The sequence below is a fragment of the Bos grunniens genome, chromosome 20 (genome assembly GCF_055505025.1).
Source record: "Bos grunniens cultivar Pamir isolate PY7600 chromosome 20, Bosgru_T2T1.0, whole genome shotgun sequence".
NCBI classification, from domain to species: domain Eukaryota; kingdom Metazoa; phylum Chordata; class Mammalia; order Artiodactyla; family Bovidae; genus Bos; species Bos grunniens.
In genome coordinates, this window is record NC_141184.1 from 3,384,534 (window position 1) to 3,410,273 (window position 25,740).

A 25,740-nucleotide genomic window follows, 5' to 3' on the forward strand; every position below is an offset into this window, starting at 1 on the left:
AATCAGCCCACTATACTTATACTAATAGTTTTCTAACTTCTCTAAAGAACCTGTTTTTAGAAGGTTTAGAGCATCTCGTGCCTCTCACAGTTGGGAGGCTGTGAGCAAGCACATGTGGCCGGACAAGCTTGTCAGGCAGGCTAGAGAACCTTCAGAGGAGTTTGTAGGTTGAAATACTCCTGTCACACCCAGGAATTATTATTAACAGGAGTTCTAAGTTAAATCCTTCTCTGAAAGAGGTGGTGGGGGGGGACAGCCCCCCGTAAAGTCAGAGGTGTAGGTGAGAGCACAAAGTAGTAAAGTAGGCAGGCTCTGGTTATGGGGGTAGATGCTCGAGGATTTCCAGGGGGACTCCTGAGGCTCGATCCCACCTTTTCGTATGTCGAGCCTCCTTCTTCATGACCTTTGCCATGAGCGGAGGTCCTCCCGCTGGCTCCCCGCATGTATTAATACATATTATATGTTTGATGGTATCGTTTGAAAATGACAATACATGCCACGGTATTATTTACTCAAAACTTTATGTATCTACATGTATATTGAATTTATACGTAGGTACTTGATTTTTTTAGAAAGTTTTAAAACTGTTTATGGAACACATAGTAAATTGTCTATTAGCTAAATGGATGCTGAGAATAGGAAAACTTTTTGTGTGCCAGCAAATATCAAATTATAGCTCACTTAGTAATTTATACTGCTGCTGCTGCTGCTGCTAAGTCGCTTCAGTCGTGTCCGACTCTGTGTGACCCCATAGATGGCAGCCCACCAGGCTCCCCCGTCCCTGGGATTCTCCAGGCAAGAACACTGGAGTGGGTTGCCATTTCCTTCTCCAATGCATGAAAGTGAAAAGTGAAAGTGAAGTCGTTCAGTCGTGCCCGACTCTTAGCGACCCCATGGACTGCAGCCACCAGGCTCCTCTGTCCATGGTATTTTCCAGGCGAGAGTACTGGAGTGGGGTGCCATTGCCTTCTCCGAATTTATACTAATTTTATACAATTTGCATATTTTACCTTTATAAAACTAATCACTACTTCCTGCTCAGATTGTTTTATTTAACAGACAGAAATTTTATAAATAGTAAAACATAAATTGTTTATGTCATTTCTCTTTTGTGCTGGATCTTTTGAACTGCATAAGAAATTTAAATAAACCCAAAGATTCTTACTCATAGTGCTTCATTAGGTTTTGACTTGAGTCTCATAATTAGAAGAACAAGCCATTGGAATAATGTCATTGCCAAAAATAGTAGGAAATTGAGATGAGCTTATAAATATCCTTATATTACACCAAAATGTCATAGAGTGCCTTCCACTGTGTTCCTAACAGTCTGACAATTAGAATTATACTAAGACCTAGCCTAGTCATTGGATACCTTTGCATGGATGGTTATTTGAATAAGCTCTTAATTAAAAAGCACACAAACCCCTCTAAAAATGCAAGTGGAGCAGGGCTCAGCTAATCTGAGCTTCTTTCAGGCTGGTTTTGAAGTCCTGGCATGCAGAGACTGCATTTTCCATGATGTCATGACGCTGGCCCAGGGTGGTGGCAGGGTGTGGTGGGGAGCAGAGTTGCCAGACACCCTCCCAGGACCCGCGCTCAAAACTGCCATAAGCCCGAGGGGCTAGATGAGCGACTGGATGGCATTGTGGTGAATTTCCTAATTCAAATGGTAGCGCTTCTGGCCATAAAACGTAGCATTTTTCTCAGTCCTCTAAGGGTTTAAGATTTGGAGCGAAACTGGTAAGACTAATATGGAGATCAAGAAAGTGTGTTTTTTGCTCAGAAGGAGGACCCTCCACTTTTCTTGAAAGTGATGTGCTTGCAAAGAGACAGGTCATAATGAGAAGGCACATGGCATTTGCCTAGCTGTCTCAGACACAGGCCCAATGTGGAGAGGGTGTAATTAGGGCTTGCTCGGTACAGGAACAAAGGCCTGTCAGGAGGAAGAAAAGCCCCCAGCTAAGCAAAACCCCCACCGGTTACAACTTTCCCTTCCCTCTCCCTGCCTGGGAGAGAGGAAAGAGAAGAAAACAGGTGTGGGCGGATTCCCCAATGTGAGGATGGGAGGCTCTCTCTGTTCAAACTACTGTGTGTGTTAGTTGCTCAGTCCTGTCTGACTTTTTGCAACCCCATGGACTGTAGCCCACCAGGCTCCTCTGTCTTTGGCATTCTCCAGGCAAGAATACTGGAGTGGGTTGCCATTCCCTTCTCCAGAGGATCTTCCTGACCCAGGGATCGAACCTTGGTCTCCTGCACTGCAGGCAGATTCTTTACCGTTTGAGCTACAGGGAAGTCTCTGTTCATATTATTTACTAGGAGTCATGGCATGGTTTTGAGTCCAGAGAGCATCTCGACACTTGTTGGGCTGAGTAACTGCAGAAAAGTGTGAGGATGGAACGAGACGCTGCAGACTCTGCATCCCTTGGTCTTGCTAATTTCTTCAACAAACATAAACCTGCACCGTGTGTGGCTTTCCCTTGGCACAGCGGGCACAGATGGCCTGCCAGCCACTTGGCTGCTTGAGTCCCTCCTTCAGTGTGCTTGGGTTTCCAGACAAAGAGACGTTGTTGTAGCTCAGAAGTTATGCATTTCTAAACAGAACTTGGTTTGCTTGCTCCGTTAGCGTTAAATAATGGCAAAGTGCGCCTTCTTTACGAATTCTGATATCTGTCCCTTGTGTATATTTATTCTCTCCACAAATGTGTCTTAATTCTGAGATACCTCAGGGCAAGATTTCCATGTCCACAGAGTATGTAGGTAATACTATTAGGGCTGAATGCTTAGATTTCACACTTTAGTAAATTTCATCAGGGAAACCTTATTTTTAGGGGATTAAAAAGAAAAGTTGTTAGGTAGAGGCTAAAGACAGTCACAGGCTTCCCGCGCGGCACTAGTGGTAAAGAGACTGCCTGCAGTGCAAGAGCCCTAAGAGATGCAGGTTTGATCCCTGGGTCAGGAAGATCCCCTGTAGGAGGGCATGGCAACCCACTCCAGTATTCTTGCCAGGGGAATCCCATGGACAGAGGAGCCTGGTGGGCTATGGTCCATAGGATTGCAAAAAGGTGGACACGACTGAAGTGATTTAGCATGCAAAGACAGCCATAAGAAGTGAATAATTTTCCAATTTGTGTGTGTCCCCAGGTCTGAAGGGGGTCTCCTGGAGACAGCATATATACAGGTTTTGGTTTTGTTTCCAGTCAGTCAGTCTGTGTCTTTTGGTTTGAGCATTTAATCCATTTACACTTAAGGTAATTATCGATAGATATGTTCCTACTACCATTTTCTTAATTGTTATGGGTTTGTTTTTGCAGGCCATTTTCTTCTCTCATGTTTTCCACCTAAAAGAAAAGAAAAGGGGAGTCAATGATTTGGATGGTGTGTTTCCATTAACTTCAGTGGTGTGAATAATTTGGTCAGTTGAACTGTATGTTTACATTATGATCTAGATTTATTGTTCACCTTTAAGCAGTGCACAGTTAACCACACTCTAAGCAGACATTTGTCTTCTGAGTGTTTAAGTGTCATAAATTAGAAGTCATACATAAAGAGCTTTGAGAGCTCGGGAAAGCATCTATGTTATTTGCAGGCCCATCACATAGTAACAGGGCTTCTGTGGTAGGGCTTCCTTGGTGTTTCAGACAGTAGAGAATACATCTGCCATGAAGGAGACTCAGGTTCAATCCCTGGGTCAGAAAGATCCCCCGGAGAAAGAGATGGTAATCCATGCCAATAATTTTGCTTGGGAAATCCTATGGACAGAAGAGCCTGGAAGACGACAGTCCACGAGGTCGAAAGAGTCAGACATGCTTATTGACTAAACTACAAGTAATGGGCTTCCCTGATGACTCAGGTGGTAATGAATCTGTCTGCAGTGTAGAACACCCAAGTTCAGTACCTGGGTTCGGAAGATCCCCTGGAGAAGGGAATGGCTACCTGCTCCAGTATTCCTGCCTGGAGAAGCCCATGGACAGAGGAGCCTAGTGGGCTACAGTCCCTGGGTTGGCAAAGAGTTGGATGTGACTGAGCCACTAACACTTTCACTTTCACATAGTAAGGCTCTGTTCTTAACGTGTTCAGTTTTAAACTTCCGTAGTCCTAAAAGGGGGATTTCTCCTAGTTTCCATCCCCTATCCACATATGTTTTTGAAAACAGATTATTTTGCAAGAGATAAAATATATTTTCATGATAGTGGATGTTATATATATTAGTAACAGAACTTAGTCATTAAATTATGTATCGTAGTGACAGATGTCTTCTGTTTTGGCCAGCACACTGTATCACCTTTTACTGTGCATGGATAAATCTCTTTGACAATACCCCTAGGTGGCAGGGTAATATTATGATGCTTTAGTTATTAAAACACTCAGTCTTCTTTAAGAAAAGAGACACAAGATCAAAAACAAATTTCTTGAATAATTACTCTTGAATTTGGACATCTCCAAAAATAGAAGGACAATGTACACATTTGTCTGGTAGCTGGCCATAAGTAGGTGTCATCACAAATATAGAACCATACAATGCATTGGAGTAGTCCAAGAATTATCTTAATAAACGTTCCCTTTATATTGAGGAACTGGAAAGAGAGGGAAGGGTTGCAGAGCTTGACTCTCTGTCCCTTCCAGGCAAACCAAGGCTTATTTATTAGATTATAAATTCTTCCCAAAATAGCACAGACAATTTCTTAAGACCAATCAAGCAAAACCCAACAAAACAAAATAATAATAATAATAAAAACATAACCAGGACTTAGGGGGATGGGGTATAGTTGAATTCTTTCTAATTTTGCCAAAGTAAAATTGTAGAACACATTGTGAAATAGCTTTCATTTAAGTTGTGGCATAAGAGGTCTTTGCAAATCTGCTCATGAAATCGGTACAGTTATTTGTCACAGTAATTGGATATTTGGAAAAAGAAGCTCAGATGTTTAAGAAATTTGACCTTGTGCTTCCATTTTACAAATCAGACACAAGGAAGTTTTAATTAAATATAATAGCAGCAATCAGTTCAGTTCAGTCGCTCAGTCATGTCCGACTCTTTGTGACCCCATGAATCGCAGCACACCAGGCCTCCCTGTCCATCACCAACTCCCGGAGTTCACTCAGACTCACGTCCATCAAGTCAGTGATGCCATCCAGCCATCTCATCCTCTGTCGTCCCCTTTTCCTCCTGCTCCCAATCCCTCCCAGCATCAGGGTCTTTTCCAATGAGTCAGCTCTTCATATGAGGTGGCCAAAGTACTGGAGTTTCAGCTTTAGCATCATTCCTTCCAAAGAAATCCCAGGGCTGATCTCCTTCAGAATGGACTGGTTGAATCTCCTTGCAGTCCAAGGGACTCTCAAGAGTTTTCTCCAACACCACAGGTCAAAAGCATCAATTCTTTGGCGCTCAGCTTTCTTCACAGTCCAACTCTCACATCCATACATGACCACTGGAAAAACCATAGCCTTGACTAGACGGACATTTGCTGGCAAAATAATGTCTCTGCTTTACAATATGCTATCTAGGTTGGTCATAATGCAATAACCCTTATGAATTTTGATGTACATCTAAAATTATATAGAAATTTCTAGTGAAAATAAATGTGTATTCATGTACTATGTAACAGACAACCATAAAATTAGGTTTATAAGTAACATTTAATACATTGGGAAATGATTGATATAATATTAAGTTAAAAAATAAAATCCAAGTTGTTTTTTTAATTTTTATTACATATTCAAATTTTTATTCATCTTCAAATGTCAATTGTAATAAAATATTCAAAATAAAAAGTCTAATATAATATGTAACAAAATAAAACAAAAATAGCTCTAGGTGAGTGACTACGTCAGGGTGATGCAGGTCATTTAGAGCTTTTTTGTATAGTTTTTCTGGGTATTCTTGCCACCTCTTCTTAATGTCTTCTGTTTCTGTTAAATCCTTACCATTTCTGTCCTTTATCGGGCCCATCCTTACATGAAATATTCCTCTGATATCTCCAGTTTTCAAAGAGATATCATCTCATTGAAAGAGACCTCTCATCTTTCCCTCAATTGTCTTCCTCTATTTACACTGTTCAGTGAAGAAGGTCTTCTTATCACTCCTGGCTATTCTCTGGAACTCTGCATTTATTTTTCCCTTTCTCCTTTGCCTTTCGCTTCTCTTCTCTCTTCAGTGATGTGTAAAGGCTCCCCAGACATTCACTTTGCCTTCTTACTTTTCTTTTTCTTTGGGATGGTTTAGGTTCATAATCATTAAAACTTCATAAATGAGGTGTTTTAATGTGGCTATATATATGTGTATATATTATTCATTTTCATAATCTCATTGAGCTACGTTCTTCTGCTTAAACATATGCACTTTAGTGACTAATACTGAACAAAAAAATTGCCTAACTGTACAAACATTTGCAAACGGTGCAAACGATGTTTTTCCCACAGTGGCTGAGACCACTCTTGCATGGGTCTGTTTATACATTTTAAAGGTGCGGTTATCACCCCCAGGGTGGAGGTTACAACCGGAGGAAGGTCAGATGGAGTCCTGTATAGCGTGCTGACCTGAGTGCCTTGGACGTTCTTATGCAGGTTGGGGAGACCCCACCCCATGCTCACGTGGGGAGCCAGGAGGTTTCTGTAGGGCAGAGGGTATCTACGCTCAGGCACAGAGGAGGGGTCACCTGTGAATGGGAAAACAAGATGCTGCCAGCAGGAGACAATCTGAACCACGAGCTGGTTATTTGGGACACAGAGGAAAAAGAGCACAGCCCTGAGTCCCCGCTCCGCCTAAGAGGCTGGCAACGCGGAGCAAGTAACGGTGTTACTCTGAGAATGAAATAGGGTCATAGCAAGATTAAACGGGGTCATAACTTTGAACAGTTCCTGACACATAGCGACGTGCAGGAGACGTGAGCGGTGACAGCAGAGGAGGAAGGGCAGACTTAGGAAGGCCCCGAAGCCAGAGTCTGTGATTGACTCCAGGAGCTGAAAGGCATCCCTGAAGCCAAAGAAGAGGGGAGGAAGGGAGCTGGAGCCTGGCCCCAGGCGAGAAGCGATGTGGCCGACACCGTGCAAGTGGCTGTTGGCGTATGATGGAGACGAGCGGGAAGGAGGGACGTGTCAGAGACAGGCAGGAGGGGCGTCGGCAAAGCTGTCGGGAGATGGAGTGAGAGGCAGAGAGGGAGGGCTCAGGACAGCCCCCGCATCCTTGCCTGGACGACGGCCTGGCATCAGGCCCTTAAAACGGAGAAGGCAGAGGCCCCAGGGGTGGGATTTGGAGAAGATGATGGCTTTGCTTCTGGACATGGGATGTGTCACTTGGCAGGTCAGCATCCCGGGGGCCAGCCGCCTGAATGCTGGCGGCACTGGGAGGGGCCCGGGATGCAGAAAGACTTTCATTCCATATCATCAAAGAGAAGCCTTGAAGTCACAAAGGTGGGCAAGGATCCTCAGAAAGAGCGAGCAAGCAGGAAGCAGGAGTGACTCAGGGCAGGGTCTGAGGGGTGCAGACACTGGCAGGACAGCAAGAATCAGAGCTGCAGGCGCTCCAGGGAGGGACCGCAGGTGCCCAAACTAAATGACTCCTGTAGAGTCACAGAGAAGAAGGGAAGTCTGACCGCACCAAATGCCAGTCGGGCTAGGTGGTGGGAAGAGGGGACTGATTATTCAGAAAGAGTTCTTCATGGAACGATGCCGAAAACCGGTAGAGGCTGAGAAGTAAATGCGAGGTAAAGACCTTTACCATCTCTGGCTAGGTCTGCGTCCATGTCTGTTTGTCTGTCTGTGTGTGCGCACATGTGTGCTCCGTCAGGTCCGACTGTTTGCAACCCCTTGGACTGCAGCCCTGAAGGCTCCTCTGTCCACGGGAGTCTCCAGGCAAGAACACTGTAGTGGATTGCCATGTCCTCCTCCAAGGGACCTTCTCAACCCAGGGACTGAACCCGTTTCTCTCATGTCTTCCGCATTGGCAGGCAGATTCTTTACCACTGAGCCACCAGGGAAGCACCCACAGCTATTCCTTCATCTATCTCTGACTTGTATTGACATCACCTGTGCCTGTGTCTCTGTCTGATCCTACGTCTACATCCACATCCAGGTTCAGGCTCATGTTCACATCCCCATCCATTTCCATGTCTACACACAGAACTGCAAATAGACTCCTAACTGGCTCCATCACAGTGGATGAACTATTCTGTCTGGATGTAGAAAGAACACCACCATGGTTATTAGTGGCACTTGTACTTCTCCTTGGTCATCTATTCAGTTCCTTTTCCTTTTCTCTGCCTGTTACTTAGAATTAAACTTGTCCTCTGAACCACAGAACAGGACTTCACCTTCTGAATATTGCAAATCAAACTCATCCCTGACTTTCTCTTCATTCCCTAACTTTATTGTCATCCCAGCTACAGTTGCACAATTATTTGAAATTTACTTTAACATACAAAAAATGTGATTCATTATATGCTTTATGTAATGTGATTCATTAAATGCATTACTAATACTAGCTGAAAGTTGGAGCATAAATAAGGCTGAGTGCCCAGTAACTGATGCTTTCAAATTGTGGTGCTGGAGAAGACTCTTGAGAGTCCTTTGGACAGCAAAGTGATCAAACCAGTCAATTCTAAAGGAAATCAACCCTGAATATTCATTGGAAAATCGATTACTGAAGCTGAAGCTCCAATACTTTGGCCATAAGATGCAAAGTATTGACTCATTGGAAAAGACCCTGATGCTGGGAATGATTGAAGGCAGGAGGAGGAGGGGGCCACAGATGATGAGATGGTTGGATGGCATCACTGACTCGATGGACATGAGTTTGAGCAAGCTTTGGGAGATAGTGAAGGACAGGGAAGCCTGGTGTGCTGTAGTTCATGGGGTCACAAAGAGTCAGCCTCTACTTAGCAACTGAACAGCAACAATAACAACACTAACATGTGATCAGGCCCAACGCATGATGTGTGGATGTGGTAAAAGCAGCTCATTTCTCTCTCAGAAGTTTGACTGGTGACCCTAAATGATGGCAGGCTGTGCTCCAAATCAGCAGTCCTCCCACCTTCAACTAACGGTGTCCATGTTTATTCATCTCTCCTGTCAGTGGACAGAAAGAGAAATACCATAACGTGCATGGTGAGAGGTCACGTGAGACCTGCATGGAATGTCATGCAGGTTGGGCATGCTTCCAGGCTCCACTGCATACATGTGAGCCCTCAATCATTGAACGGCCTCAAGTCCTCCTTTGTAGACAGTGAACAATGACAGTACCTGGGTCATCAAGCTGTTGTTTCACAGAAGAATCAGAGTGATAAGCCTGTACAGAGTCCATGTTAAAAATATTAGGGAATTTTCACTATAGATGTGAAGACTGAGCAATGATATAACATGCTCAGTGGTGAAGCCAAGAGACAAAAGAATCAGGGATGTCAGAGGGTAAGGTCAGCCCTTGAAGTGAGAAAGACTATTTTCCACCAAATGAAAAGAAACACCTCTATGACCAGCAGGCAATAGGAAGGTTAAACTTCATTCTCCCCAAGAACTTTTCAGAACTTCAAACCTTCAAGATCAGAACATGTGGCAATTTCCATTAATTCACAAATGGTGAATTAAAATGGAATATTTCTAAGATAAAAGAATGGAATCTCTGAGCCCTTTATTCTGTGTCACAACTTAATGTTCTGGGGTGGGTACATGGAGGCTCTTGCCTGAGCAGAATGCCTGAACACTCAGGTCTTATTTTACTATTGGTTGAAAAGGTCAGCATTTGTATATCATGTTTATTTTGTGATCTCTTGCTAAAATAGGATTTAAAAGTTGTGTTATGTGTACAAACATATGATGTATGTTTTGAAAAACTGCAAGCATATCAGATAGGAAAGTTACATTTCATAAAGATACCAAATCTTCCCAGTCTTATTTGTGAATTTAATGACATCTTAACAGAGATTTACCCTGGTATTTTAAGAACACTACAAAAGTTATTCTAAATCTTACCCAGAAAATGAACATAGACAAATAAGATTGAGAATTATGAAAAGAAGTACAAAGAGTATCACATGACTCACCAGATAATAAAATGTATATTTGGCAAAACTAATACAATTTTGTAAAGTTTAAAAAAAATAAAATAAAATAAAATAAAATAAAATTGTAGTTGGAACAAAAAAAAAAAAACCTAAATAATTAAAGTGCTATGGTACGGTTTGGGCACAGCAATTGATGGCAGGATTAGAGGAATAGAATCTAAAAATAGATCCAGTTTTATATGCAAATCTCATATTTGACAGAGATGGCCTTTCAACTCTGGGGAAAATTTGAGCTTTCAATAAATGTTGTCCCTTCAACTGACAAGTATTTAAAAAGGAAAAAAATGTAGAAACTTTCTCATTCTTTATGTGGAAAAAGAATTTCAAATGAAAACACAAAAAAATTGTATCTTATACTCTTAAAAAAGCAGGAGCAAAAATTATCTTTCAGTCACATATTATAGTTCAGTCAATATTGTTGAAATAATTTAACAGTACAGTAGTGGTGGATAACGTAGAAAAGATCTGGAATTATCCCCTCCTCCAAAAATAAAAATATATGAAGAAAGACATAAGATTTAAGTATGGAAAAAAATAGGTAGGGAAAAGTTAAGAGACAAGCAGATAAATGTAAAGAGACACCAAACAGCAAAAAACACATATTCACTGTCTAGGTTCTAAAGTAGTTCAGCATCAAGACCAGCGATAGGTAGTGAGGACAAAACACCAGGAAGCAATTGACAAAAGAAAAAACAAACATGCAAATGAACATGGGGGGAGGGGTAAATTAGGCTGTTGGGATTAACATATGCATGTATGTATTCTAAATCCCTTCAGTCGTGTCCTTGTCGAACTCTTTGCAACCCCATGGACTGTAGCCTGCCAGGCTCCTCTGTCCATGGGGTTTTCCAGGTAAGAATACTGGAGTGGGTTGCCATGTCCTCCTCCAGGGAATCTTCCTGAGCCAGGGATTGAACCCCGATCTCCTGTGTCTCCTGCCTTGCAGGTGGATTCCTTGCCACTGAACCAGCAGATGAAGCCAGAGATGAACGTATACACACTACCATATACATCAAGGACCCTACTGTGCAGCACTCAGGATCTTGCAACAACGTACAACAGAAAACAACACATGCACACTGAATCACATTGCTGCACATTTGAAGCTAGCACAACATTATAGATCAGCCACAATCAACCAAAGTTCAAATAATAAACAGAGATGTAGATGGCAGCATCCTCTTTGCCGATGTCAGTGTGTGTAAGTGATCGTGTGTGACACGCACCAAGGTTAATCACAGACATTGCTAAACTGAACTTCATGATGAGCAGGTAAACAGGAATTTCATAGAGAGTAAGAACACACCTCCCCTTAAAAGACACAAAGGAAGAAAGAAAGAAAATAATATTTCCATGCAGTGGCTCAGTTTTGTCACCAGAAGTCCATGAGGATCACATGTTTTTGTAACACATGCTTCTGTTGGTTTGGCTCAGGACACCTGGAGGCCTGTATGTGGCCCCAAATAACCTCTGTGGAGTGCATGATTCCATGCTTTTTGGACAGAGTGAAATGTCCTTCTGATTAACATTTCTTTCTTTTAATCTTTTGAATATAAGTTTTCAAATTTGGGGGAAAAAAGTCATGGATTCTAGAAAGCAGAGCACAGGTCCATGAAACACTTGAAAAGTATAGGTTCCTATACACTAATAATGAGAAAATAGAAAGAGAAATTAAGGAAAGAATTCCATTCACCATTGCAACGAAAAGAATAAAATACTTAGGAATATATCTACCTAAAGACCTATATATAGAAAACTATAAAACACTGGTGAAAGAAATCAAAGAGAACACTAATAGATGGAGAAATATACCATGTTCATGGATTGGAAGAATCAATATAGTGAAAATGAGTATACTACCCAAAGCAATTTATAGATTCAATGCAATCCCTATCAAGCTACCAACGGTATTCTTCACAGAGCTAGAACAAATAATTTCACAATTTGCATGGAAATACAAAAAACCTCAAATAGCCAAAGCTATCTTGAGAAAGAAGAATGGAACTGGAGGAATCAACCTGCCTGACTTCAGGCTCTACTACAAAGCCACAGTTATCAAGACAGTATGGTACTGGCACAAAGACAGAAATATAGATCAATGGAACAAAATAGAAAGCCCAGAGATAAATCCACGCACATATGGACACCTTATCTTTGACAAAGGAGGCAAGAATATACAGTGGATTAAAGACAATCTCTTTAACAAGTGGTGCTGGGAAAACTGGTCAACCACTTGTAAAAGAATGAAACTAGAACACTTTCTAACACTATACACAAAAATAAACTCAAAATGGATTAAAGATCTAAACGTAAGACCAGAAACCATAAAACTCCTAGAGGAGAACATAGGTAAAACACTCTCCGACATACATTACAGCAGGATCCTCTATGACCCACCTCCCAGAATATTGGAAATAAAAGCAAAAATAAACAAATGGGACCTAATTAAACTTAAAAGCTTCTGCACAACAAAGGAAACTATAAGCAAGGTGAAAAGACAGCCTTCAGAATGGGAGAAAATAATAGCAAATGAAGCAACTGACAAACAACTAATCTCAAAAATATACAAGCAACTCCTACAGCAATTCCAGAAAAATACATGGCCCAATGAAAAAATGGGCCAAAGAACTAAATAGACATTTCTCCAAAGAAGACGTACAGATGGCTAACAAACACATGAAAAGATGCTCAACATCACTCATTATCAGAGAAATGCAAATCAAAACCACCATGAGGTACCATTTCATGCCAGTCAGAATGGCTGCAATCCAAAAGTCTACAAGCATCTCGTTTCATACATGATGCCAGTCCAGGTTCAATGCACGATACTAGATGCTTGGGGCTAGTGCACTGGGACAACCCAGAGGGATGGTATGGGGAGGGAGGAGGGAGGAGGGTTCAGGATGGGGAACACATGTATACCTGTGGTGGATTCATTTTGATATTTGGCAAAACTAATACAATTATGTAAAGTTTAAAAATAAAATAAAATTAATTAAAAAAAAAAAAAACGAAACAAAAGTCTACAAGCAATAAATGCTGGAGAGGGTGTGGAGAAAAGGGAACCCTCTTACACTGTTGGTGGGAATGCAAACTAGTACAGCCACTATGGAGAACAGTGTGGAGATTCCTTAAAAAACTGGAAATAGAACTGCCTTATGATCCAGCAATCCCACTGCTGGGCATACACACTGAGGAAACCAGAATTGAAAGAGACATGTATAGTCCAATGTTCATTGCAGCACTGTTTATAATAGCCAGGACATGGAAGCAGCTGAATGTCCACCAGCAGATGAATGGATAAGAAAACTATGGTACATATACACAATGGAGTATTACTCAGCCATTAAAAAGAATACATTTGAATCAGTTCTAATGAGGTGGATGAAACTGGAGCCTCATTATACAGAGTGAAGTAAGCCAGAAAGAAAAAAACCAATACAGTATACTAATGCATATATATGGAATTTAGAAAGATGGTAACAATAACCCTGTATACGAGACAGCAAAAGAGACACTGATATATAGAACAGTCTTTTGGACTCTGTGGGAGAGGGAGAGGGTGGGATGATTTGGGAGAATGGCATTGAAACATGTATAATATCATATATGAAACGAGTTGCCAGTCCAGGTTCAATGCACGATACTGGATGCTTGGGGCTGGTGCACCGGGATGACCCAGAGGGATGGTATGGGGAGGAGGTGGGAGAGGGGTTCAGGATGGGGAACACGTGTATACCTGTGGCGGATTCATGTTGATATATGGCAAAACCAATACAATATTGTAAAGTTAAAAAACAAAATAAATTAATAATAAGAAAAAGAAAGAAAAGTATAGGTTCAGAGATAAAAGATGCTGTGTAGATTGTCAAGGGGGAGGGAATGGGGAAGGGAAGGATTGGGAGTTTGGGATTAGTGGATACAACCTATTATATACAGGATGGAATATATATATACAGGATGGAATGTATATATATATATATATAATATATACATATATATATGTATATACAGGGTGGAACATATATGTATATAGTTGAGTCACTGTTGTACAAATTACGACACTTATGTAGAAATTATTATAAGGCAACACTGTAAATCAGCTATAAAGTGTGGAAGTGTTAGTTGCTTAGTCATGCCCACCTCTTTGCACCCACATGGACTGTACCCACCAGGCTCCTCTGTCCATGGAATTCTCCAGGCAGGAATATTGGAGTAGGTTTTCATTTCCTTCTCCAGGGCATCCTCCTGACCCAGGGATCGAACCCAGATCTTCAGATTGCAGGCAGATTCTTTACTGTCTGAGCCACCAGGGAAGCTCCGATTATACTTCTGTTATTTAAAGCGTCATTAAATGTTTTTAAAAAACAATTATGAGCCTAGAGCCTATTATACAGAATAAAGTAGGTCAGAAAGATAAAAACAAATATCGTATGTTAACGCGTATCTATGGAATCTGGAAAAACGGAACTGGAGAACCTATTTTCAGAGATGGACTGGAGATGCAGACATAGAAGACATACTTGTGGACGCAGCGGGAGGGAGAAGGAGGGGTGACTGGGGAGAGTAGCTGGACATGTATACATTATCAGGTGTAAAACAGACAGCTGGTGAGGAGGTGCTGCGTGGCGCAGGGAGCCCAATCTGGCGCTCTGGGATGACCTAGAGGGGTGGGAAGGGGGAAGGCAGGGGGCTCAGGAGGGAGGGGTGTATGTATAAGGGTGGTTGATTCACATTGTTGTATGGCAGAAACCAGCACAAGATCTTAAAAGCTAAAAATAATAATAATAATAATAGTAATAAAAAGAAAAATTAGTTAAAAAAAAACCAAATCTTAATTTTTTATTATCTCTGTCAAAAGACTCGCTACAGGTCAGATTCTGGTAAAGCCGTGAGCTCCTTCCCAGGAGCGTTTGCTGGACTTGCAGGCATGGTGCACGAAGGGAAAGTAGCCGCAGAGCGTAAGGACTCGAGCCACCAGCTGACAGAAAGCCACACGCCTGCTGCATTTATGTTTCGTTTCAAGATGCTCCTTCTTAGGTTCCTGTTAAAATGACACCCCCTCGTGATGTCCCAAAACTTTCAAAGGCTTGGAGGATGAGGACAGACATCAAAGAATCAAGCCAGTTCCACCGGTGAAAGTGTTTAGGCATCACTGGACTCCGGGCAGGCGCTGGACTGCACGCAGGTCACGGTCCTCCATTTGTCTTTGTCTTTCCTACAGGCAGTTCTCCCAAGTGCTTTGATCAGAGTATTTGAATATTGCTAACCATAGAGTTACACCACCGAGCGGCCATTGCTAAGCAGTAATGGTTTGTTTATTCCACTTTTCACAAAACGCTGTGAGACTGATGTTCTAATCCCCTGAAATCACAAGAAACCCAGCTCCAGACGATTGCTTCTAAATCTTACACCATCCAATAGAAGTAGCCTGGACTGCCAGGCAGACATTTATCATACAAGGTCATTACCCATTAACTGCCAGAGAGTGCCTGCATGTTTTGACCTCCAGTAAATATTCCAAGTATTTTCATTCCAGCCCACTCATTGCTGATGAGTTTCCTTGAAGCTGTCATGAATTCTGTTCCTATATTGTAAGAACAGGACTTTTCTAGAAGTAAACAAAATGTCACGCTGAATCACTGTTTCATTGATTAATATAAAATTATTATTCAAAACACTTTAAAATATTTTTGGTGGTTTAGACATTTTGGTTGCATGTCCAACTCTTGCAGCCCCGACTGTAGCCCACTAGGCTCCTCTGTCCATGGGCTTTCCCAGGCAAGAATACTGGCATGGGGTGCCATTCCCTTCTCCAAGGGAGCCTCCCGACCCAGGGATCGAACCTGGGTTTTGGGCATTATGCTGCTGCTACTGCTGCTAAGTTGCTTCAGTTGTGTCCGACTCTGTGAGACCTCATAGACGGCAGCCCACCAGGCTCCCCCGTCCCTGGGATTCTCCAGGCAAGAACACTGGAGTGGGTTGCCATTTCCTTCTCCAATGCATGGAAGTGAAAAGTGAAAGTGAAGTCGCTCAATTGTGCCCGACGCTTAGCGACCCCATGGGACTGGAGCCTACCAGGCTCCTCCATCCATGGGAATTTCCAGGCAAGAGTATTGGAGTGGGGTGCCATTGCCTTCTCCATCAGGCATTATAGGCAGATTCTTTACCGGATTCTTTACCAACTGAGCCACCAGGGAAGCTGTTGAGTGACTGATACTAACTAACTAACGGAAGCTGAGGAATATTTGGGCCTGATTAGATGGTCCTCGCATTCATGCCTGAAATAGCGGCATGCCTCAGAGGACTGGGTAGAAAAAGCAGGACAGGATGTCCTGACATTTTGTCAATGATTAAACCAAAGAGTGCACAGTTTGGTGTGATTCTGCGCCCCATCTGCCGCCTTGCACACTGAAGGTGACTTCCTCCCAGGGCTCCTGGCCCTGGGCTGTGTTACGAGTCCCTGGACCTCCCTCCCCGACCTTTCAGAGGACATGTGTTTCTTAACTCAGGTGGTTGAGTAGTTGAGCCAGGAAACAGCATTGAGGACACGGACCGGGATGTCACTCACTGGTCCTAACACTTCAGCTTTACCCAACAATGTGTGCATGAGCCGGAATTTCACACCCTCTTTCGAGAGGAGAAATAACACAAGGCGTTTCTCCTGGGAACATAAATGTGCCCAGAAAGGGACCCAGGAGAAGGCTGGGCTACAGGCTTCCTCCCTTACCTGTGACCTTGAAATGCTAAGGCAAAGGTAGAGAGAAAAGCAATTTCATCTTTGAAATTACACACCACTGTTCTCATTCATCTTGATAAGCACTTTTAAGGAGCCAAAAAAAAAAAAAAAGAAAAAGAGGTAGGAATATTGCTTCTATAAGGGTTATAGAGACCTTCCTTCTACAGAGTCAGTTTAAAGTAAATTTAGATGTTCAAAGATGCATTTGATTTCTATTGTGAGGCCAAATTCGCCACTTTGAAAAGGTTGGGGGAAAAAAAGAAGAAAAAGACAGGCACAAAAGAAAACAAGTGGGAGAAAATGTATTTAAAATAAAACTATTTTGTATCCCATGCTTAAAGTAGACATAAAACGAATAGTCCTGAAACAAACTGTGCTCTGAAATGTGCCATCAACCGTCACTGTTCACTGATGTCACAGGCATTTTCATTAATGACTTAAAATTGTTCAAATGATTCCCCTGGAAATGCTACATTGATTAGCAAATGTTATCAAATTTTGGTAATAATAGGTTAAATAAAGGGATTTGACAATGTGACAATAATATTAGAACATCAAATAGTTTCCTCATTAGAAAATAATAAGCAGATATATTCTGATTATGAATTTATTTAGACATAAATCTAGCTAGCTAATTTTTCTTATAATTCCAGTTGTGTTAATTTAGTGTGTGTATCTGTGTGTGTGTGTGTGTGTGGCCTTTGCCTTGAGAATAACCTCCATTGGCTCACTAGTGTAATTATCAGCATTTGGAGCCCACCTAGCTAGGGTTTCTCTCAATGTTCCCAAAATAACCCAATGTCTAACCCCAAACCCTCCCTTTTCCCCAGAGTCTAGCATGTCTCCATTGTGATAGGAAAAGGATGCTCCTCTTTGGAGCCCAACACTTGACAATAGCCTCCCCCTGTTAGCATGAGTGCTTCTTGAGAAAAAAGCCGAGTTGTGGTTTTCAACCCAAGAGGAAGCTGTTTCAGGCAGAAGCAAAGAGCAAAGGCACCAGGGTTCAGTCAGGAGATGGAGCGTCTCAGGAGTGTCTGCAAGAGTGAGGTGTGCCGCATTAGAAGTTGCTGGAAGAGCCCGGGACTCACACTGAGCCCGGAGAAGGGCCAGGCCCTCCACGGCTTCTAAGAAGAAGACAACCAGGGCTGTATTAAGACATTCTGGGTGGTTAGCAGGTAGAAAGCAGAAAGTGCCTTCCAAAGCCACCCTTTCCTTTCCTGAAGGCCCCTCAGAACTACTAGAAGCAGCTATGGCGTCTGACCTGCTGCGATCAACAGTCACTCAGCACCCTGAGTGGTTCCTCCCCAGAATCTGCACCCTCTCCTTCCAGCACCAGTGCCTCTGATGCATTACGGGATCAGGGACACGCCCTGTGGTGGATGAGAGTGAGAAGAGAGACAGAAAACAGCACTCCTAACAAGTTCTAGAATCCTCCACCCCCTGTAGAAGACCAGGGCGTGGGTCTTCTCCCAGCGAGGCTGTCTGCTCTTCTCCCCCTCCTGCCTGCAGCCTCGGTGGCAGCCTCTCTCTGCCTCATCGTGTCCAGGGCAAGTCTGCACACGTCAGCTTGCTGTCCTTCCACAGAAGGCTCTCAGGCCACGGGCAGGAGAGCGGGAGGGCGGTCACGGAACCCAAAGCCTGGCTGACCGCATTTCAGAGACATAGGAATCTGGGAGAGCAGCTCCTCTGCTCAGTGTCCCCTGACCTCTCCCCTCCAGACAGCATCCTCAGGAGCATGGAGAACATGCAGTGTCATGCTTACATGTCCCTACAGGGACCCTTCCTCCACCAGACCAGGCTTTGAGGCTTGGGGCAAACTACAAACCTCTTTGCACTCTCTCCTTACTTTTGCATAACAGGGATCACACAATACATACAACCTGAGGTCCTATATGTGTGAAATACTTGGGATTATGTGGGATGAGGGTTCACACTAAGAGCATCCTTGTTTTCCTTGTAGTGATACACAATCCTGGAGAAAAATCCTCTTGGTTTCATCTTCTCACACTTAGAGCTTCCATTGTGATGGTAGAGTGCTGGTGGTGACAGTAATGCGAATACTGTCAGAGGATGAAGCACGACTGCGGTAGTGAACTCACGCACATTATCAGCGGCTCCTGACTCTAAAGTAGCCTAGGAGACAACCACCTTTAGATACTGTGGTGCTGGAGAAGGCTCTTGAGAGTCCCATGGATTGCAAGGAGATCAAACCAGTCCATCCTAAGAGAAATCAACCTTGAATATTCACTGGAAGGACTGATGCTGAAGCTGAAGCCCTAGTCCTGTAGCCACCTGATGTGAAGAGCTGACTCATTGGAAAAGACCCTGATGCTGGGAAAGACTGTGGGCAGGAGGAGATGGGGATGGCAGAGGATGAGATGGATAGTATCACCAACTCAATGCACATGAATCTGAGCAAACGCCAAGAGATCGTGAAGGGCAGGGGAGCCTGGTGTGCTGCAGTCCACAGGGTCGCAAAGAGTCAGACGGGACTTAGTGACTTAACAACAACAAACTCTCAACTTTCTGCCTCCTTGTCAGGTGACATTTATTAAGCTGACATTTATTAAATTGTGAGAGAGTGCATATGTGATGTCCTTATATACATACATTCATTCAGTCTAGACTTTATGCATTCAATCCTTAAAAATATTAACATGATTTTAATCAGCTAATTTACTCAGTCCTTTCTTGTCTGCTTAAGGGACATGGGATTTGAACTGAGAGGGACAACATTTACTGGGATTCATCTAGGAACACTGATATTCTTAAGAAACCCAATGGGGTGGAATTAAGTACCAGCTTCCAGGAGGATACTGTTGATGCAATAACTGAACAGTGTAGCCTTCAGCCACTTCCCAGCCTACTCTGGAAATTCCCCGGGTGCTCTGTCTGAGATTAGTTTTGGCACCTCCAAATTTCCATGAATATCTCCCCACAGGCAAAAAGGATGAGTGCTGTTTATTACTGAGCAAGAAGTTATTTTACCTTTGAAGGTAATTATTCTTTTCAAAAGGCATGGAACCACCCTCTCCTTTAAAATAACTGAAAACCCTTTCCTGGATCTCCAGATTTGCGTGGTTTACCAGATGGCAGACATCCACTAATGAGTAATTCATTTCTCAAGTAAGAGTCTCAAATGTTGAAAGCAGATTCGCTCACTCCTAGAATCCAGAAGCTGGTGAGACAAGCTCTTCATCAGGTAAATTGAGAGATAATCTCTACTGTAGATTGAATTTGAGAGGCTTGAGAAAAATGCTGACTTCTTGGGTATTGGGTGTTATGAGGAGACTTCCTTGGTGGCTCAGACGGTAAAGCGTCTGCCTACAATGTGAGAGACCCAGGTTCAATCCCTGGGTTGGGAGGATCCCCTGGAGAAGGAAATGGCAACCCGCTGCAGTATTCTTGCCTGGAAAATCCCATGGACAGAGGAGCCTTGTGGTCTACAGTCCATGGGGTGCAAAGAGTCAGACACAACTGAGCGACTTCACTTTCACTTTCACTAAAGTATGTTCAATACTCTAAGAGAAATTTTCAGTAATATTTAAAAAGTAAGCCTTCCACTTAAAGTACTTAAACATTAGTGCATCTTGGTGAATGATTAAAGTACAAAGGTAGTGAGCACTTGATTTCATAAGAAAAAAAAAAAAAAACAAAACGTGAGTGTACAAAATGGAGAAAACAGGATTATTACTAAAGATTTGCTCTTATGTTGTATTTCTATGCCAACAACGCAAGACCTTCACTCATGGCAGAGTTTAATTGTGACAATGACACAGAAGTGGCTTTTTGAACGGGGTGTCCCAGTGGATGGGAACAAACTTGTCCATGCAGACCAGATGTGGGAGGCATGTGATATAAATAATAGGTACAAGCTCATGGAATTGGAGCACAGTAGCTGAGTGTCACAAATGGTCTCCTGGAAGACAAGGGACAAATGAGAGAGAGTCCAAGACAGACTCTTAGACTGCTTAAAAATCATCTGTTATCTGTTGGAGAAGATGGACAGAATATCCTAAAGCCCAGATCCTGTCCTGGACCTAATAGTTTGTCTAAATTTCCTAAAAGTTTTAGCATCCAGCCACAGTTGTTCTGCTTTGTGGTTGGAAAAGTCTGAGACTCTGAGGTTCTTAAGTCAACTCAGGTGACTGTTACAAAATACTACAGACTCAGTGGCTTGAAGAACAGATAGTGGTTTCTCCCAGGTCTGGAGGCTGGATGTCCACACGGAGGTGCTGGCTGAGTTTGTTCCCAGTAAGGCTCGCTTATTGGTTGGCAATTGCCTACCTTCTCACTGTGTCCTCAGGTGGTCTTGTGGGTTCAAGAGAGAGACAGATAGATAGAGGCTCCAGTGTCTTCCTTTTCATAGGAGGACACTAATCCCATCATGGGCTCCATCATTGTAACTTCACTAAATCTAATTACCTCCCAAGACTCCCATCCAGATACCATCACAGGGGGCTAGGGCTTCAATACTGGGATTCAGGGTAGACACCAACATTCAGTCCATACACTGACCCATGGGATGGGGGTGCAACAGCAGACACTGACTGTAGTGAAAGGAATCCGCCCACTTATGTCACGTGACCTGTCAAACTGTTGTTGGAGGTGTCCGTGGTGGGAAAACAGGTTTTGTAAAGAATGCAACATGTCGGAGTCTAAAAATCACAATGCAGGGGGACCCTGGGATCTGAAGTCAGGCCATGACATTTGCAGCAGAAAATACATGCTTTTTTTCAACACAATTGGTAGGCCTCTGGGTCCTATAAAGAAAGCTGAGCACTGAAGAATTGATGCTTTTGAACTGTGGTATTGGAGAAGACTCTTGAGAGTCCCTTGGACTGCAAGGAGATCCAACCAGTCCATCCTAAAGGAGATCAGTCCTGGGTGTTCTTTGGAAGGACTGATGTTGAAGCTGAAACTCCAATACTTTGGCCACCTGATGCGAAGAGCTGACTCATTTGAAGAGACCCTGATTCTGGGAAAGACTGAAGGCAGGAGGAGAAGCGGACGACAGAGGATGAGAAGGTTGGGTGGCATCACCGACTCAATGGACATGAGTTTGAGCAAACTCCGGAAGTTGGTGATGAACAGGGAGGCCTGGCGTGCTGCAGTCCATGCGGTCACACAGAGTCGGACATGACTGAGTGGCTGAACTGAACTGGGCTGGACTGCCTGGCCTGTGCCAGCAAGTGACCATGCACCTAGAATTTTCCATCATGAACTGAGTACTATCAGGCCCATCAAGGACTCAGGTCAGGCAGACCCAGAAAAGCTATCCAATGATGGAAGCGGTGAGTCTGATACAATGTGTGCAGGACCAAAGGGCACACGCAGGTCCCCAGCCCACGGTGACCCTCAGCACCTTTGTGCCAGCCACTTCCCCAGCTCAGGCTGACAGCCCCATGGGAGATGCTACGACCAACTCAAAAAGGAGGGGAAACTCTGCACTTAGCTTATGGATAAGTTCATGTGAAAGCTACTCAGTAGTGTTCGACTCTTTGCAACCCCAAGGACTATACAGTCCATGGAATTCTCCAGGACAGAATACTAAAGTGAGCAGATTTTCCCTTCTCCAGGGTGTCTTCCTAGCCCAGGGGTTAAACCAAGGTCTCCCGAATTGCAGGTGTATTTTTTACCAGCTGAGCCACAAGGGAAGCCCCAAAATAGCCTATCCCACCTCCAGCAGATCTTTCTGATCCAGGAGTTGAACCGGGGTCTCCTGCATTGCAGGCAGATTCTTTACCAACTGAGCTATGAGGGAAGCTCCAAGTTCATGAATCCTAGTTAAAAATAAACAGTTGTCACGCTCCATACTCATTCAAGTGTGGTTTTCAAAAAGAATAGCAAGGGAAGTTACTGCAATAGGAAAAGCTTCAGGGATGCACTCTGTCATCTCCCACCTGTGGAAATGGAAAGTGCACGAGAGAATATACGTAAATGCATGGGCAGCGGCCACTGGTCTGGCCAACTGGTCATCACCTAGAAGAAGTTGAATGGTTGGAAGGTCAGGGATAGAAGTCAGCGGCAGACACTTGGGGATGAGTATATGGGAGTGGCCATCAAGTGTGAAGATCTGTGTGTTACACTTCAGTTTCCATCAGAAGACATGCACCAGGGAAGAGACAGGAAAGTGACAGTGACTGGCTCTGCGGTCATCAACTCTCCTCATGCTGACACGATGGACACATGAAGCAGTGCTGTGGTTGCACGGGTGGGGCTCGTGTGTGTGCCAACAGCACGGACTCTGGAAACCACGGACAGCAATCGCACAGGCGTCTATAAGGCTGCAAGACAAACCAAGCTGTTACATATTTCACTCAGGCGTGGTCTGTGGTGCATGATTATAATGTTATAAATATACATTGATTATGATGTTAACATACTATAGTATGCCATCTCTGTTATGATACGTTCTACATGGCCAACCTTCCAACAGGGCACTTTTGAGTCTTTCTGCACAAAACAGCACAAGTAGAAATGAAGCGGTTCATCAAACTCATTGTGTAGCCCAGAAAGTTCTTTTTGAATAAAAATGCTGCAATTAATTGCAATCTGTTTTCATTTCCCTCGATTTTGGGAACACGTGTGTGTGTGTGTGAATGTGTGTGTTAGTCATTCAGTCGTATCTGACTCTTTGCAAGCCCATGGACTGCAGCACGCCAGGCTTCCCTGTCCTTTATTATCTCCCGGAGTTTGCTCAGAATCGTGTCCATTGAGTCAGTGATGCCATCCGACCATCTCATCCTCTGCTGTCCCCTTCTCCTTTTGCCTTTGATGGACAACTGTTGCCATAACTATGATTTATGAAGGAAACAAACTGCCTTCGATCCCCACAATCTGTGTTTACCTTCCGACCAAGGAGCTGATCCCAGTTAACAGACAGAAGAACATTTTCTCCGCGTCTGCCCCGTCCCTTCCCTTTTAAAATTAAATCAGAACAAACATATCTTTACTTGTGTCTGTTCATCATCCCCTTGCTCTGATGACTAGGTTTCAAATGTAACATTCAGACACTGCATTTTCCACAGGAACCTGATCCCTTCTGATTTTATTGCAAACCAGGGAGTTGGGGGCCACAAAACCCTCCTTTCACGGACAGGAAGAGTTTTCACCTGGAAAAATAAACTGACAAAGACAACATTTACATATTGCTGATGATCTAGAGCCCTTGGAGGAAACCCTATAGGGCCTTTAGTCAATGGTGCGTTTTAAACGATGGAAATGCTGGGATGTATGGTAATACTTAATTTGTCTGTTTCCTGTGAGTTCCTCAGAGAGTGGTGCCCATGTGACCACCTGACCACCCCCGCTGTCCTGAAACAACAAGAGAAAACGAGAACCATTTCTCTGGCTGTAGCTCCTTAAAGCACTGGTCTTTTCTGTGGCTTCATCCTTCCTAAAAACGCCATGGAACGATTTGTCCTCCTGAACAAAAGTCCACAAATCTGGTAACTTCCCTTGTCTAGTGTGTGAAAACGTGAATCCAGGAGGAGATACACACAGTGGAAACTCTCCATGGGAGACAGATCACCCTGAGCTGAACTTGGAGGAGCTAAATGTAGGCTTGATCATTCTACCAGGGATTAGCTCTTTGGAAACCATTCTTGTCTTCTAATTTTTTTTTTTTTTTTTTTTTGCCAAATCCAGTCAATTGTGTATGAAATTAACCCCTCACCTTCATCAGAATAGGGTCCGGTTTGGCTGGAGTCTGGGACTGGGGATGAAACCAGGGTGCCTTGGAGTGGGATGAGGGAGTCATGAATGTCCCGGATAAACGGAAGATGAGAGCTTTGTCTGCTGACTTCTCTACCCCATCCTTAAATTCTTACTCCTTTGGTTGTGCCTGATAAGAAAGATCACTTCTGGGACAATGCCATGGCCCTTTTGGAGCTAACATGACTTGGTGCCCCAGTGGTAGAGAATCTGCCTGCCAATACAGGAGACACAAGTTCAATCCCTGGTCAGGAAGATCCCCTGGAGGAGGAAATGGCAACTCACTCCAGTATTCTTTCCTGGGAAATCCCATGGACAGAGGAGTCTGGTGGGCTATAGTCCATAGGGTCACAAAGATTCAGACATGACTGAGCACTCAAGACCTTTCTAAGAGGGCTCTGTAAAATTTCACCCTACCAGATGGAATATACTGAGCTGGCCCATGAAGCAGACATGAGTTCCTGGGATTCTACAAAGCTTCTTTGAGCCAGAATGCTCGGAGAAGGTAGAAGAGGACTTTTCCTGGTAAAGTCACTAAAAACATCACAGTCTTTGAGTATTCCTTTAATAATAGTGGTTGCACGTCCTCCTTCAGGAAGTCCTCCTGGATTGAGTGAATTTCTGTTGCATGAAGCCTAGATTTGTTGTTGGGCTGACTCAGAGCTTCAGAGGAGAAGGGATGCCCAGGTGCCCTGTGACTCAGTGGGCCCGTGCTGTTCCTCTCTGGCATGTCAGGTCAGCGTATGGTGTCACTTTGGGACCACTCATGACCCTAATAAGGACCAACCCAGCCTTGGAGAACACGCACCCCTCCCCCAAGCCTCTGGAAGACTTCAGAGCTCACATCAAAAGCTCGGGTTAAACCTGAGTCTTGCCAAAGCAGCAACAAAAGTTCTCTTTAACCCTTGATCAGTGAAGCTCACCTGTAGGAAACGTTACACCCTTTTCATTAACCCGATGCGTTGTCTTCTTAGTATAAACTAGAGACATCTTCTTTCAAGCCTGCAGCCACTGACACCCCTGGGACCACTGGGGAGCACCCTGAGCACTCTCTGACTCTGCCCATTAGAGGTTCCCCTACCCCCAGTCCCAAAACTTCAAGCATGCTTTCCTCTTGATACACATGTGGCTGATTTATTGAAATGAGCAAAAGCTCACATGTTGGCAGGGGAGTCCTGGACACAGACGTGTACAGTAAAACGCATTAGATATTTTCAAATAAAGACCTTG